This window comes from Anoplophora glabripennis, unplaced genomic scaffold (assembly GCF_000390285.2).
Source record: "Anoplophora glabripennis isolate ALB-LARVAE unplaced genomic scaffold, Agla_2.0 scaffold35, whole genome shotgun sequence".
NCBI lineage: Eukaryota > Metazoa > Arthropoda > Insecta > Coleoptera > Cerambycidae > Anoplophora > Anoplophora glabripennis.
In genome coordinates, this window is record NW_019417117.1 from 669,335 (window position 1) to 684,113 (window position 14,779).

The 14,779-nt window shown below is 32.7% G+C and overlaps 1 protein-coding gene across 1 annotated transcript in view; it reads left to right on the top strand.

The window, feature by feature from the left end:
• The window catches only part of LOC108912284 (probable G-protein coupled receptor Mth-like 1), a 227,511-nt gene that overhangs the window by 36,351 nt on the left and 176,381 nt on the right, over positions 1–14,779 (top strand). The gene's annotated exons all lie outside the window — the stretch shown is intronic.

The following is a 14,779-nucleotide window of genomic DNA, read 5'->3' on the forward strand; positions in this document are numbered from 1 at the left end:
CATGGATTTTCTTGTCCTATCATTGTTTTTTAATGCTATTAAACGACACGAATCTGAAAACTAATCGACTTCTTACATTGGTTCCCACTTTTATCAATTAATAATAATGAAATATCGTGTAGTCGGAAGACGAATTAATTCTTTATATTATTTTGTTCGGAAGAGTCACTATCAGAATATATTGAGTCACGAGTTTTCAAATATAACACATATTGATCTGCCTTAAGATAAATTTCGCTATAAACAAATTAATTTCCCAATGGCCCAGATGCATACTAATGTATCCTTCCAAGAGAAAGAACGTGCAGGATATATCGACCGGAGGTGTCATTAAAACCGAAACGGTTAACGGTGCCGAATTTGGCGTAATCGGCGCCTAACCGGATGAATTTGCAATTTGAATCGATATTTCACATGAAGAAATTTTGACGGGACAAAATAAATCATAATGTTGCAATTAACGTCAGGTTTATATTGCTTGATGCACGTCATAACTAGCCCTAGGTCGTTGAATAGTCGAGGGGAACCATGTACTTGCTTAAAGTTAATGAGAATCTTATTGTTTTAATTTATAAAGTCGTTATTTTCTAATTTACCGCGGGATAATGCCCTATCAAGTGGCAATGGTGATGGCATTCGTAACCTAGTCAGTAAATGTGTTAGTGTTTTAAATGTAGATAATGCTGCGAAATTAGAAGAAACGGCAATAATATTTTCTACACTGAAAAAACAATTACTTTCTATTAAAGTAATCGGCTGTTTACATTTATGCCAGTTACAGTGCGGTAAACCATCACCACAAATCATGTGCTTTGTTCGAATTAAAAAAAAATAAACAAAATAAACAGGTTTGTCTCTAAGTAACTAATTAGATTTAATGTATCCATTTATGATTTTAGAATACCTGTTAACACAATTAAAAAAATATTTTTTTAATATAAACTTATATTCTTTTTTATTTGGGACATAGTATTTTACCTATCAAACGTTACAATTAAACTTTACAGCAAAATTATTCCAAACATACTTCTTAAATGTGAACCAGTGAAAAATATTTAAAAATAACTCCAATCAAGTGACCAAGTTGTGTTCTCCCCTGACAGTCGCTCTTTGTCATCATGGCGGTATGTCTGCATGATACCAATAGTGTAATGCGTGCTAGTCCTTAAAACCACCATTCTCCAAGAATTAAACTTTCGTTATTAGTGCATTTGTATACCATTTTGGCAAAAATGTTTGTTACTATCCACTAAAAAGGTACAAAAAAATGTTAAAACTCAAACCAAAACGAGTGAAAGCGATTCAAATGTCAAAGAGCGACCACGTTAGAAATGACAGCAAACACTGATTTACTTCCGCTCGATAGAACGAATGCACGTTTAAGGAGGTATATCGGGGCCGAGGGAAGTGAGGAGCGCAGGGGGTCCTATGCTTTTCTTATGAGACTAAAGCACGCTGCCAATTTGAAAACATTAAATTCTATTGAAATTATTTGCGATAAACATTCTATATAGCAAAAAAATCTACTCATATGCACATACATATTGACTAATTAACAACAAAAATATCATATTTAAGTAGTTTTAAATTATATTTAATGAACGCATAAAGACTGTGTAGATGTGGCAACAGCGCTAATAATTGACTAGCAGTTGTACACACTGCGAACCTACAGACCTCGGACATCGGAGATATTGCGCGTCAAATTCGGGTAAAGATGCGTACGCGTTCAAAAATGTATTGTGTGTAAACTATGTACAATATAATTATTATATATAGCAAATATATCGTATTATCCTCGCGAAGATTTGTATCCTTTATTTAAAATCCGTAAATCATGTGAACTGGTAAAACAACGAGAATTATGTTAATTTAGTTCTAAAGAAATGAAATGACACTCGCGCCCATCTCTCGTCCAAGTCAAAGAAAATGTTGGATGCAATTTTGAAGGTTCTGTGATAGAAATTACATTATTACTCACTGTTCGTGTTTTTCATCTCTATTTTAGTAATGTTACAAAAGTTTTGCAACTATAACTAATTTTTTAGATATAAAGTTTGCTGAGAAATATTTATGTTCCTTTGTTATTCCGTACAAATGCTTTTATCTCAAGTATTACTAATTATATTAATCAAGTAAAGAAAACTTTATGTAACCCTAAATATTGCTGGGTAATGATTACGATGTTTTTATAAACCATTAAATATATTAAAAGGATTTATCAACTGTATTTTTTATTCCAATAAATATATCACAGCTTCCTAGTCTTTTTTAATTAATCTAGTTTTTTAAAAACATTACAAAAAATCATCTGTTGTGGATAATTTATTGTTGATAACAATGTACATGGGATTTAGGAAAAATGTATATGTTTGAAATCAATTTCGTTTTTATCAAGTCTTTCAAATGTATTCCCTCCTTGCTGTCAGCTGATTGCGACGTTGCCACATTAATCCTCAAGTCAGACAGAAATGCAATTATTGGTTTCTGTTTCTAATTAATACAGCTGTACTATGTTCAAAACTTACATTAGTTTTACATCAAAAATAAGATAATACTGTGTACTATCTATGGAAAAGTTTTGTTTCACAATTTCTACATTTTTTTCTCAGTTATGGGCAAAAAAAGAGCCGCACCGTCCATCTTCGCCATATAAACCTATGTTAAAATGAACAACTTTCAACAACAATATCTCAAAATCTAGATTCAAAAAAAATTTCAAAAAAATATGACGCACAGAGGGAGCACTGGGTAATACGCTATATAAATTTCAAGTACATCTGTGCATTTGAGTAAACCCGATATACCTCCTTAATAATTACAGAAAACACCCTGTACCACATTTAAAAAAGTTTTGTAATAACAGATTATTTCGTTTGTTTCATACTCTTGTGACTTTGACTCAAATTGTAATATTTTATTGATATTTATTATGCAAAAGCATATATTCTACATTAGTAATCTACAGCGGCATTCGGTTGAATTTCCGACAGCAAATGGCTATAGAATTTATTCCATTCAAACATGTTAGGACGCAAGGGGCGTTAGTTAACATGGGCATATGATGACAGCTCGACAGTAACGATATAATCTAGTAGATGTATACAGCCAGGATACAGAGTGATTCATTTAAGGATAGTCCCTGCGAGATTTCAAAAATTGTAAGAGGTATAATATCCCAGTTTTCTTGTAACTGTGATAAGTCATTGGAAAAATAGAATCACATAAAATATTTCTGTAGCTGATAGGTACATGCTACCTACTGTCTCATTTTGCAGGAATTATGAAAACAAGACATGTTGAAACAATTTTTAAACTGATGATTATAGATCGGATTTTAAACTTTCTGCTTAGAGTGGAAACTTAAAATATAAACAAATTATGATGAAATTTAAATGGATAATATAAATTGAAACAATTTGACCCCCATTTTTTTAAGATTTTTGTTGTGATTTACTTATTTGAAACACACATATTATGTTTTAATCAATATTATTTTATATTGGATCAATCTATGTAGACCAATCTTATTTCAGGTTTTATGGTAACAGGACATTTGTTTCTGCATTTCTGAAATAATCAAGCAAATCAATACAGAACAGCCAAAATTTTTTTAAACATCTTTTACTTTTGTAAATCAAGCTATAAAAATATTGTAAATGCAACAGTTTCCTTATAAACTGAGAACACACTTCGATATTCGAATATAATGCTTTTTAAAATTACATAGTGGGTTGCGATAGCATCTTTGACATTCTGAGCAGTTAGAAGAAATAATAAATAATGCTTCTCATCAGATTCAAGCAACAATAAATTTCGAACAAATCACATTTTCGTTACTAAAAAGATGTTGGGCCTGTGTTCGTGGAAATAGAGGTATTTTTGAGCATTTACTGAAACATCATTGAAATGATGACTAATGTTATTAATTTCTTTATTCGAATAAATAACCGAATGATTAGTGCTTGTCATATCATTTAAGTGTTTTCATTTGGTTAAGTTTTACTAAAAAATTAGGCTTTGTTCGAAAAACATAAGAGAGTAATAATTTGTAGAAAAATGAAAGACGAACCCGAAAATATCATGGTTGTTACCGTAAAGCAGTGGCGTACTATTTTATTTAGAAAAATATGACACCGATACCCTGTACCTCCGCCACTGGAGCATGTAAAATTTAGGAAAAGCCCTCAGATTTTGGACAATGTTTACAGAAATACATGTGCCCAATTTCAAATAATTTCACTTACTAGTTTTTAAATTATTTAAAAAAATTAAAAATAAAAAGTGAAAATAACGATTTTCTTTTTTTCTTTATAACTCATTTGTTTTTTAAGATATCTTCACGAAATTTTGTATCTAGGCATTATCCAACATGGCGATTTCAGTGTTTTTTTCTATCTTCCATTGTTTCGTTGAGTTGAGTCGTGATAGTCAACTTTTTTTTTTCTTATAGACGCCATATTGGTTCTCCTCATGGATGGATAAAGAAAAAAAATACAAATTCAACGATGTATCACACTTCACAAAAGTATCCTGTCTGCCTGCAGCAATTTGAATTTTTTTAAATTTTTTCTGAAAACGATTTCCGATATCCCTGTAGTCTCCCTTTAAATAGTTGTAACCCTGTATAACACAAATTTTTAGGGTATGTATGTACATGTTTTAATTTGTTGTACCATAAAAACATTCAGTAAAAATAATATTTAACTTTCCAAGCTGATTTTTGTTTAACTTACTAGTTTTTTCGACTTTCTTTCACAGAAGGGCTTGTTTGTGCTTAATGCTCTGGGCTTGACTGATGAGATTGCGGGAAACAACTACTCTGCGGACTAATGCCCTGACCAGCATTATTCTGCTGACGAATGCTCCTAGCTGTTAATTTGAATAAAAACGATACCAATGCTAATAATGCTAATATAATTTCTCTGCAAAACTGCGACGTGCTTTGGATTTGTTTACAAAATCTTGGAATCATATCGCGAACGCGTTTGCTATAAAAAAGGTTGCACAGCGGTTTTTTGAGGCTATGTATCACGTTCCTAGTAGATAAATGTGACACTTGGTAGGCTACCAGGAAGTTTTTTTTATACAAATCGTGATGATGTGGCAGTTAGGAGACTAAGCTCTTGATAATGATGCATAATTTTACGAGTACATAAAAATTCTTGATGTATTTAAACGAGAATGGGTTTTAACGTTACGTGCTTTGAATTGGTAAATATCGTTTCGTTTTATTTGGATTTAAGTGGCCTAACAACGGTATTTATGAAATTAAATAAGGAAATGTAAATTAGTCTTTATAAAAGATAAAAACAGTTAATTCATTCATAAGTATATTAATTTCGGAAGGCGCTGTTGGTATTTCAGATTAGTCAATTAAATTTCAGAAATAGTTAATTAATTTTCAAAACGTACTAGTATATTCTGAACTATGAATAAATTAATTTACGTGCCGATTAGTTTTACTATTAAAGTATACAAATCATCCCATTAATTTGATTAATTGGAAATAAATCGGTGAGTAGCCCAGCTGGATTAATTGAAACGTAAAAAAATAAAAACTAACTAGGTATTAAATTTTCGATAGTTTAGATTGTGAATAAAATTAATAACCTGAAATGGAACTAGTTCTACTTCAGGGACCACCCAGCGCATGAGTCAATAGCATTCCTGGGGAATCTAATACCTTGTAAAATTTAACGGCATATTAACTAACTTCAAAGGTATTAAATACAATGAGATGCCAACGGAGATAATGGCAGTTTGTTTATATTTTGCTGTAATTTAAATATCATCATTTGAGCGAAACTAATCAAAATGCAACCAATCAAACTGGAATAAATGAGGTCACAAGAAGACAATTCTGCATATTTAAAAGCCTTAGTAGACTATCGTTAGTATAACCTTAGTCACTCCTAAACCAGAAACGAAAATACAGATATGAATCTTAAATTATTAAACCGTTTATATGCAAAATTCATACAGCTGACTAGACTACAAACTGACCTTCCTCGCCCACCTCACATATCGCCGTTATATTTTTTTGTGCGGTTAAAAACACTAATGTAGGACATAGCAAACGAGCGCTAGTAAATAACATGTTTTATGTTTCACGTTGGACTATACAATGGAGAAATATTGGCTTCCTCAATTACCTCGACATCTAAGAAAAAGTAAATACCTTCAAACATATATTTAGTCGGGCCGATCGGCTGTGATAACTTCCGTGTCTATGCGAAATCGAGATTAGGTATAATTTAGTTTTAGTGGTTCTGTGCTGGTTTCACAAAATATTTATTCAGGGGCGGCTGGTGGGAGGGGGGGGGGGATTTGGGTTGCCGCCCCCCTAGAAATTTTCATGGTCAGTGTTTTCTACATAATTAAATAGGAAAAGGAAATGTTAAATTTGTAACGTGCAGTCAATTTAACTCGACTTGCAAAATTCACTGAATACGTGAGCCCCTCGCAGCTCGCCTCTTCATCTGTAAAGTGTTTACAGCGGTGGTCGTGGTTACCTTCGCGCGGCAGTGAAAGACGGAGTGAAAGTAGCGCATATTTACTATACAGTTTGGGCTCTATTCACCGCTTTTTTTCTTAATAAACTTTATTTGTTCAGGTGTGGTTTAAAATTTTGTTATGTACTTACATATTGTTTCTGGTGCGTTTTTTGCAAAATTGTAAAAGTTTAAATTGATTGTAGCACTCGCAAAAATCAATTGTGCCAGAAATACCAAATTTTAATGAAAAAGTAATTGAAAAGTTTATTTCGGACAAAAGTAGAAGAATGGCCTGTCACTATAAAAAATAATGTTGAGTACATTTTCCCTGTATTTCAGTAGTACTTAAAATAAAACTCCCTATTAGATTTGATTTTTTCTTTCAATACTTTTTATCTTTTTTCCGCACTCCCTGGTATGGAAGTCATGACCCGCCACTGTATTTATTACTTTATAAACGCTTCGAGATGAGACGAAAGATCGAATTTAATCCACAGGGTGTTTCGTTAGAACAAGGGATGTTTTATTTCTGAAAAATTAGAATAGGAAGAAAATATTGACTCTAACTAATCACATTATTAAAATAATATTGAAAAACTAGTTAAAACATGTAAAACATAAGAATTTCGTTCTTAATTCAAAAGGTAAGTGAAGTGCGACAGGAATAATTAAATGCGTGGTTTTGTGACTGGTTCGTGTACTTTTAGTATGCTATATGAAATAGTAGAAAAATATACAAGCTGACTTTTATAAGGAGCCACAAACAAATTATCTCAATACTTCCCCGGAATTTTGAAATTTTCCTTGCCTAGGTTCCATTACAGTGTATTTATTATTAAATTAATTAGAGGAAGTTGCGATTTTCGCTAAAGTCGGCCATTTATTTTTGAGATAAATTTTCAGGCTAAAACAGATTTTCGATGTTTCTTACAATTAGTTTTGGCGTTTCAATTAGAAAGCAGTTATTTCATTCATCCACATAATTCTTTGGCGCTGAATGCAGTGACGTACTTAATTTGTTTAAAACTGTAATTGTTACAGATCAGGGTTACATTTTTTAATTAATGGAAACTCTAGTTAAGCATGATCTAATCAAAAAGGTTGTTTTTACTCCAATTTAAAGATATTAAGCTAATTCAAATAAATTCAAAAAACTGTTTGTAAATCATCTTAATAAAAGAACTGAAACATTGTTTTTCGACATCAGAAATATATGCAAAGGATATCTAACCCCAATTACGAGATTCCTAACTGCTGATATTGCGGGAACAACTAATACTCTATGGGCTAGGTGCCCTGCTATCATTGAATTATACCACCAATACCCAGTGAACAGCTAATAGTAAATAACAACTAAAAATTATATGTGTAATGTGTAGGGCTGTCAGAACTGAGCCACAGGACATAGGCGTACGCATTATTTATTAAAAAGCAACAAATTAAATTGTGTACAATACACCACCATAAACACCAACGGACAGGAATTAATTACGCACCATCCGCACGATAACAAAGGCAACAGTATCCTAACGTGACGTGAACGTGAAAAGCATTCTGAGGCAGCGGCTCACGCAAGCTTGTAGTAATATGTTTTAACTCCAATATGCCCCGGAAGCCTTGTCTCAACACTAAGGTTTATCGGATAAGTGGTGTCATTTAAATTTATATAATGTTAGGTTATTACTTCGACAGAGGCCGTTGTTTATAAAACAACGATAAGAAGTGAAGGCCAAGGCGCGGAATTTCGTACTGAAAGGCAGGGACACGGGAGAGAGAGAATGACCAGAGGCGACTGACAAGGTGTTGTGTTGAGATACTTACCTAATTTGGTCATTGATTTATTCTCAAATAAAGTTATTTTGTGAAAAACTACAAAAGGTATTTTACTTTACTTAGCCGTGCTCTTTGGTAATAGTACCATGTTGCGCCATATTTTCTGTAAACATATTAATATTTCCATTCGTAATCTGACTACGGTCCTGTTAAACTTCGCGCCGCACTAAGCCTAATAATAATTCAAGGAAGTATTTTGTAATAATGTTCGAAAATTCGAAAAAAAAACATCTGCTACAATATACGCTACTGCTACGAATACCATTCTTAGTTTTTATTTTGGATAATTGCTGAATAGAAATTTGACTTAATTCGTTTTGAAGTTACCTCTTTATGAAAAACTAAAAATTTCGAAACGGCATGCAAACTTTGCCTTTTTTATTGACACCGTATTGGATTTTCGCATTTCGAGATCCGAGTAGTGCGGTTCGAAAAACGGGCACCTGATATAACTGGCTATGGCTGTGGATTAAATAGAAACTCTTTATTTCCACCCATTTTTTAATTACGCCACGGTCAACTATGGTTTGTATTGGAAAAAAGTAACATTGATCTGTAAATTAAACACCTTTAATTGTAAAAAAAATAGTATGCTGCTGGATTCTACGCAGAACACCTATTTCAGAAAAATCATTCATTCGAATGAAAAATCTGTTTTTACTCAAAGATTTAAAAAAATATATCAACGTTAACGAAATCAACAACTTTTTATCTTAAATATTAACCGAGATACCCTAGCATGAAATCAAAAATGCATGCACTCTACGGTTCGTTATAAAACACCCTGTATGTCGAGGATATAGGTGTTTTTGCAAAATGAAAGAAAAAATCTACAAAGTGCTCCATTTTTCACTACAAAGAAAGTGAATGTTCTGTACAAATCTCGGATCAGTAACAATTATATTTTTTTTATTTTCACTTTACTTTTCATCAGTGGCATTGAAGTAATAAAATTCTGTTAACGAAGAGGAGCCTAACACAAACATTCGTTAAAAATAGAGATATCCTTTTTTCACGACATGCCTCAATTTTCCAAATTAAATCGTTTTATATTTTTAACAGCTCATTTAAATGAGATACCGTAACACGGTTTCTTTGAAATCGGATTTTTGTAAACGGAGTGTGATTTTTATTATTCAACATAACGTTGTGTTTGTTAGCATAGTCACACTATTAAAACAAGGCTTGTAAAGAATCTGTTCGAGTACGAGAAACACAAACTATTAATTACAGTCTGACTTGAGTGAAATATACCCTTTAGAGTTGATACCATTGAAATTTACAATTTACAACTGGAGTGATTAAACTTGAATTTGATTAATCATAGAATTGGAACTGTTTTGTTGGTATTGCTTCTGTTAATTTTGGCAAAAACTACCTGGCGAATAAACCAGCGAGTTAAATTGAACACAGCAACACTTTTTTTTAATTGTCTGATAATAAGGTAGCATGTCATTGACCCAACTACACAGTATTTTAAGAATGGCTTTAAGAAATAGTCGTTGCGCTTACTCATTCCGTTTCAATTATAACTTCTTACTATAGACATAACTAGAATTTAAAAGATACGTACGTATCTTACTTCAAGGTCTGAAGAAAACTATTTGTCGTGACTGGGCTTGTTTTATTTTTTATTCCTACATAAAAATCAGGGGTTATTGTGATTTAGTTACAAGGCATCTAACTTGAAACGATGTTGAAATTGTTTTAATTCAGTTAACGATCTCGAAGTTATGCTATAGTCCTTTAGAATCCTATAATTTAGTTATTTACTAAACTAGACAATACAATATATTATTAAGGAGTGAAAACATTATTCACTGGCTTACTGGGTGCCTTGTCGATAGCAGAAAATGTCTATTAGAGCAGTAAAAGTAGGCTTTGGCGTTTGTGTTTAAAGTCATCTATTTTGTTGTACAGAAAAATCCCAAATATTATGTAGAATACGAATCCGAGTTTTCCTATTCCAAAAAAACATTGCTAAATTCAGGGGAACAACAAACATACAAAAAGAACAAAAAATGATCCGGTTTTTCACATAATTTTCAGGGGAACAACAAACATACAAAAAGAACAAAAAATGATCCGCTTTTTGACATATTTTTCCCTGTAACATTGAAAGTAAGCCCCAAATCAAAAAAAGTTTATTTGATGATTTTCTATAAAGTTACAATAATTGCGAATCAAAATGTTGAATTTAGTATTAACAATGGGCGAAAAATAGTAGAAAATCATTTGTATATTTGGAGCAATTTTTAAAATAAGTAAATATTTCTAAATTTTGATGAAACATTTTGAACAAATAGTAAAACATGTTAATTCTACCCTAAAAATCGATTGCGTGGTTTTCGATTGACAGGATTGTTAATTAAGAAAATTTCAAAAATTTTATCGCGTACAGTGGTTTTAAATTAAGGTTTAGAAAGGGCACACAATTTTTTTAGAGATACTTGTTGTCATAGTAAACAATGATCAAAACTAAAAATACCTATTTTTACACTTTTATAACCATTTAAAATTTTTCAACATTTTACTATATAAACAATTAATTATTGCCCATGGAATATCTATGCAATCGACAAAATCTTGTACACATAAAAACTACGTCGTAACCCCTTGCTTTTTAGCCAAATACGACAGCATTCTATTGTGTAGATTCTAAGATATAGAAGCGTAAAGTTAATAATAATTTATAGCTCATGTAGGTAATCGTGAAGCCGAGAAAAACAAATATGTTTTTATAGCTAACTACAAGTACTTTCAATATCCGTTTAGTGCATTTTCGGCAGATAAAAGCTTAATGAAAGAAAAATCATGAAAGGTGGTCACTGTACTTTCTGCCGCGCGCCACATGGATTTCAAAATGCGTATGCGCAATAAAAGATGACTTTTCTCGGGAACAGTAGCACTTATCAAGACGATTTTTTTTTTATTTGATATAGTAAAATGAGAGGAATAGGAATATGTCATTAGAAATCAATAAAATAAATAATTTTTGCACGAATTTTGAGTATAAAGAATTATGCTACTTTCGTTTTAAAAAAAATAGTTATGTTATAGTAATCAAGTTTGAAAGTTATTTTTCCTCAGGGAATCACCTCCCGAATTTTTTTCGCACTTATTTATTTACATCCTGTATAGAAGATTCAGCAGGGAGGAAAATTGTAGTATCGAAAAAAATTCTCAGTGATAGCATAGAATATCCTTACAGTTTTACGTATGTACAACTGTTCCAAAAATAGAAATTTCTGGAAATGTAAAGTGTACCTACGGTTAAAGTTTATATTAATTCAAAGTAGAATGAAAATTACAAGATAAGAAAAAGTGGGTATTGACTTTATTTTACAAGAATTTTATATTTCACTAACGGTAATGGAGACCACTCTGCTGTGAGCTGGCAAAGATTTTTGTTTTCTTTTTAATATGAGGTGCTAAAAATGGAGTATGATTTATGGGCATTATACAGATTTTTTCCGTATCCGCATATACTGCTAAATATTAATAAGCTCGTGCTTTTTGGATCGACTGTACCATTAAGAGATTACGCGAAGCAAGTCTTGTGGAAAATTAAACCATAAATAAGGGCATAATTCCTCCACAACGCACGCACGCAGGGGGTGGTTTTAGTAACGACTTTTTCATTGTGATATAGACGACATCAATCTTTCGATGATCGCTACTACTGTAGTGTACAAGATGATGCCATCATTCCCACAAGTATATCCCATTACGATCCATCTTCTTCGGCAGCGTAGTTGACAGCCTCATAATTTGATTATAGAGGATATTTCGAGAATTCTGTAATATGAATGTAATATTACCATTTATTTGTGTGACAATATACAGACAGGACATATTCGTTAGAAAGAGCAATTATTTTTAAGTAGAAAACATATAGTACACTCCATACTTGATAGTTTCCGAGATATTGTGATTTTTTAGCAAAAATGATCTACATACGAGTGAGATATGGACACATCGGTAAAGTTATTTTATTTATTAAATATGGAGGACACTCGTAAAGTAATAAACCTTGAAAGCATGCAACAAAATGAACACTCCTTTTTTTAGCCTTAAACTTCCTAATGTGATACATGATGATGATTACTAGCATCAGAACATCGATGGCGAATTTTTTGGGCATGGATAAAGTTTTCTACCTCAAAGGAGGGATAGTTGACGAACATGTCCGCCATTTTGAATTTTGAAAATCCAATGGCAAATTTGTAACTAGACTTCCTAAGAACCTCCAAACTACGTCCTTTCAGTGATCTAAGTGTTCTGTATTCGTTTTTTGTCGACAAAGAGAAGTTTCGGGGTACTTCGTACGGCTACTGGATCCTTCATTTTGAATTTTAAAATTTCAATAGTCAATTTGTAATCGCACTTCCTAAAAACTCCAAACATTACTTATCTGAGCTGAGATGTAATCGTTTTTTTGCTGCAAAGAAGAATAGTTGGAGTGCCTCTCCGCCATATTGGTTCCGCCATTTTGAATTTCAAAACTCCAATATCAAATTTGTTATCAGAGACCCAAAAGCTCCCGGACTCTAAACTTCAAGTGACCTGAAATCGTTATGGTACTGCTATATGAGTTTTATGTCCGGCATATTGGATCTGCCATTTTGAATTTATTTCCGATTATAGATTCGTAATCAGCGGACCCAAAAACAGGCTAATTTTTGAAAATTTTGTCAATGTTTTTTCTTAAATTTACCATGAAGAGTGAATTTTGTAGGCGCCATATTTAATCCACCATATTGAATTTCTCAAAACGCCACTTCTTTTGAAAACTTCTTAACAGACGAACAATTTAATACCTTTACACGTCTAAATCGGTTAAATCAATTTTTGTGCAGGTAGGGTGATTGGTTTGAGATGAAATGTCCCATATGTACTAAATAAAAGTGGCCTAAGGATAGAACCTTGTTGTACTCCATATGAGACAACACCCCGAGATGACTCTTTGTTATCAGTTTTTGCAAATTCTATTCTATTATTGAGGAACTGAAATCTCCTAAATACGTAATAACAGTTTTTGATTAATTTTATCAAATGCTTTGGAGTAATCCAAAATCACAGGACTGGTAGTTTCCCCCTCATCTGTACCCCGAATAATGTTATGTTAAGTTAACTTTGAGCAAATCATTTTCAAATTCTAAAGAACTATGGAAAAATTCGAAATTAAACTGTTTTTGCGGTTTTATTATTGCGTTCCAAATATAGTACAATACACGAAGTAAACAAATTGAATGTTATATATTTGTTAGTATTCACTAAAAGCATTAATCAAAAACCGTTTTGAACGGGCACTTAGCTAAGTAAACGCTGATTTCCAGTATCACTGAAACGTTTAATATGTTTTTAATGTAGCGGTCGTAAGGAACCGCACATGCATTAGGATAGTTGTAATAAATTTTTAACGGTGCGGTAACACCCACGGGACGACGTGCAAAACGGTATTTTTGTAAATTACATTTCGATGACACATACGTCCCACATTTTTATTTCCAATTACTTCGAGAAAACGTATCTACAGGGTGTTAAAAAAAGAGTGTAAAATATTTAAGGAGGTAATAGTATGAACCAAAATAAGCAGAAAAGTCTCAATAAACATGGGTCCGCAAAGTAACGGTTGCGGAGATATGGAATGTTTTATGTTTTTTAGCCCCTTTTTTTATTTTGCAAAAACGTTGTGTATTTTCTTATAATAGTTGGTTGATGTTTAGTGAAATAAACAGTACGTATTTGACAGTTGTTCTCAGTGCACAAGTTTTCTTTCGCTATGGCTGGTTACTCTAACGCAGAATTAACAGACATGCATTTCATGTATGGTCGTGCTAATGGGAACGCCACCGAAGCGCGACGTCTTTATGTTGACGCTTATCCAAATCGCCAGATTCCTTCACAACGCATGTTTGGAAGAATTCACCAAAGATTGCGTGATACCGGTTCCTTGAGCAAACAGTGCCATTTATCCGGAAGACCAAGGTCGGTATCCACTCCTAGAGCAGAAGAAGAAATTCTAGCACTGGTAGAGCAGAATCCAGGTACGAGTGTGCGGAGAATATCAGCCGAGGTAGGAATTAGTGGTCCTCTTGTTTGGAGAATCCTTCACGAGCAACTGCTTTATCCATACCATGTGCAACGAGTACAGGCCTTAAATCCAATAAATGATCATCAAGCACGTTTGGTTTTTTGCCGCTGGTTTCTACGTCATGATGCTGAAGACCCTCGTTTTCTTGCAAACATTCTTTTTACTGATGAGGCCGGGTTCACAAGAAATGGAGTGTTTAATTTTCACAATACGCATATTTGGGCCGACGAAAATCCTCATGCTCTAATAGAATCTGGACATCAGGCACGTTTTTCATTAAACATTTGGATGGGTATTGTAGGTGACAGGTTTCTAGGTCCTGTTGTTTTACCAAACCGATTAACAGGCGCTG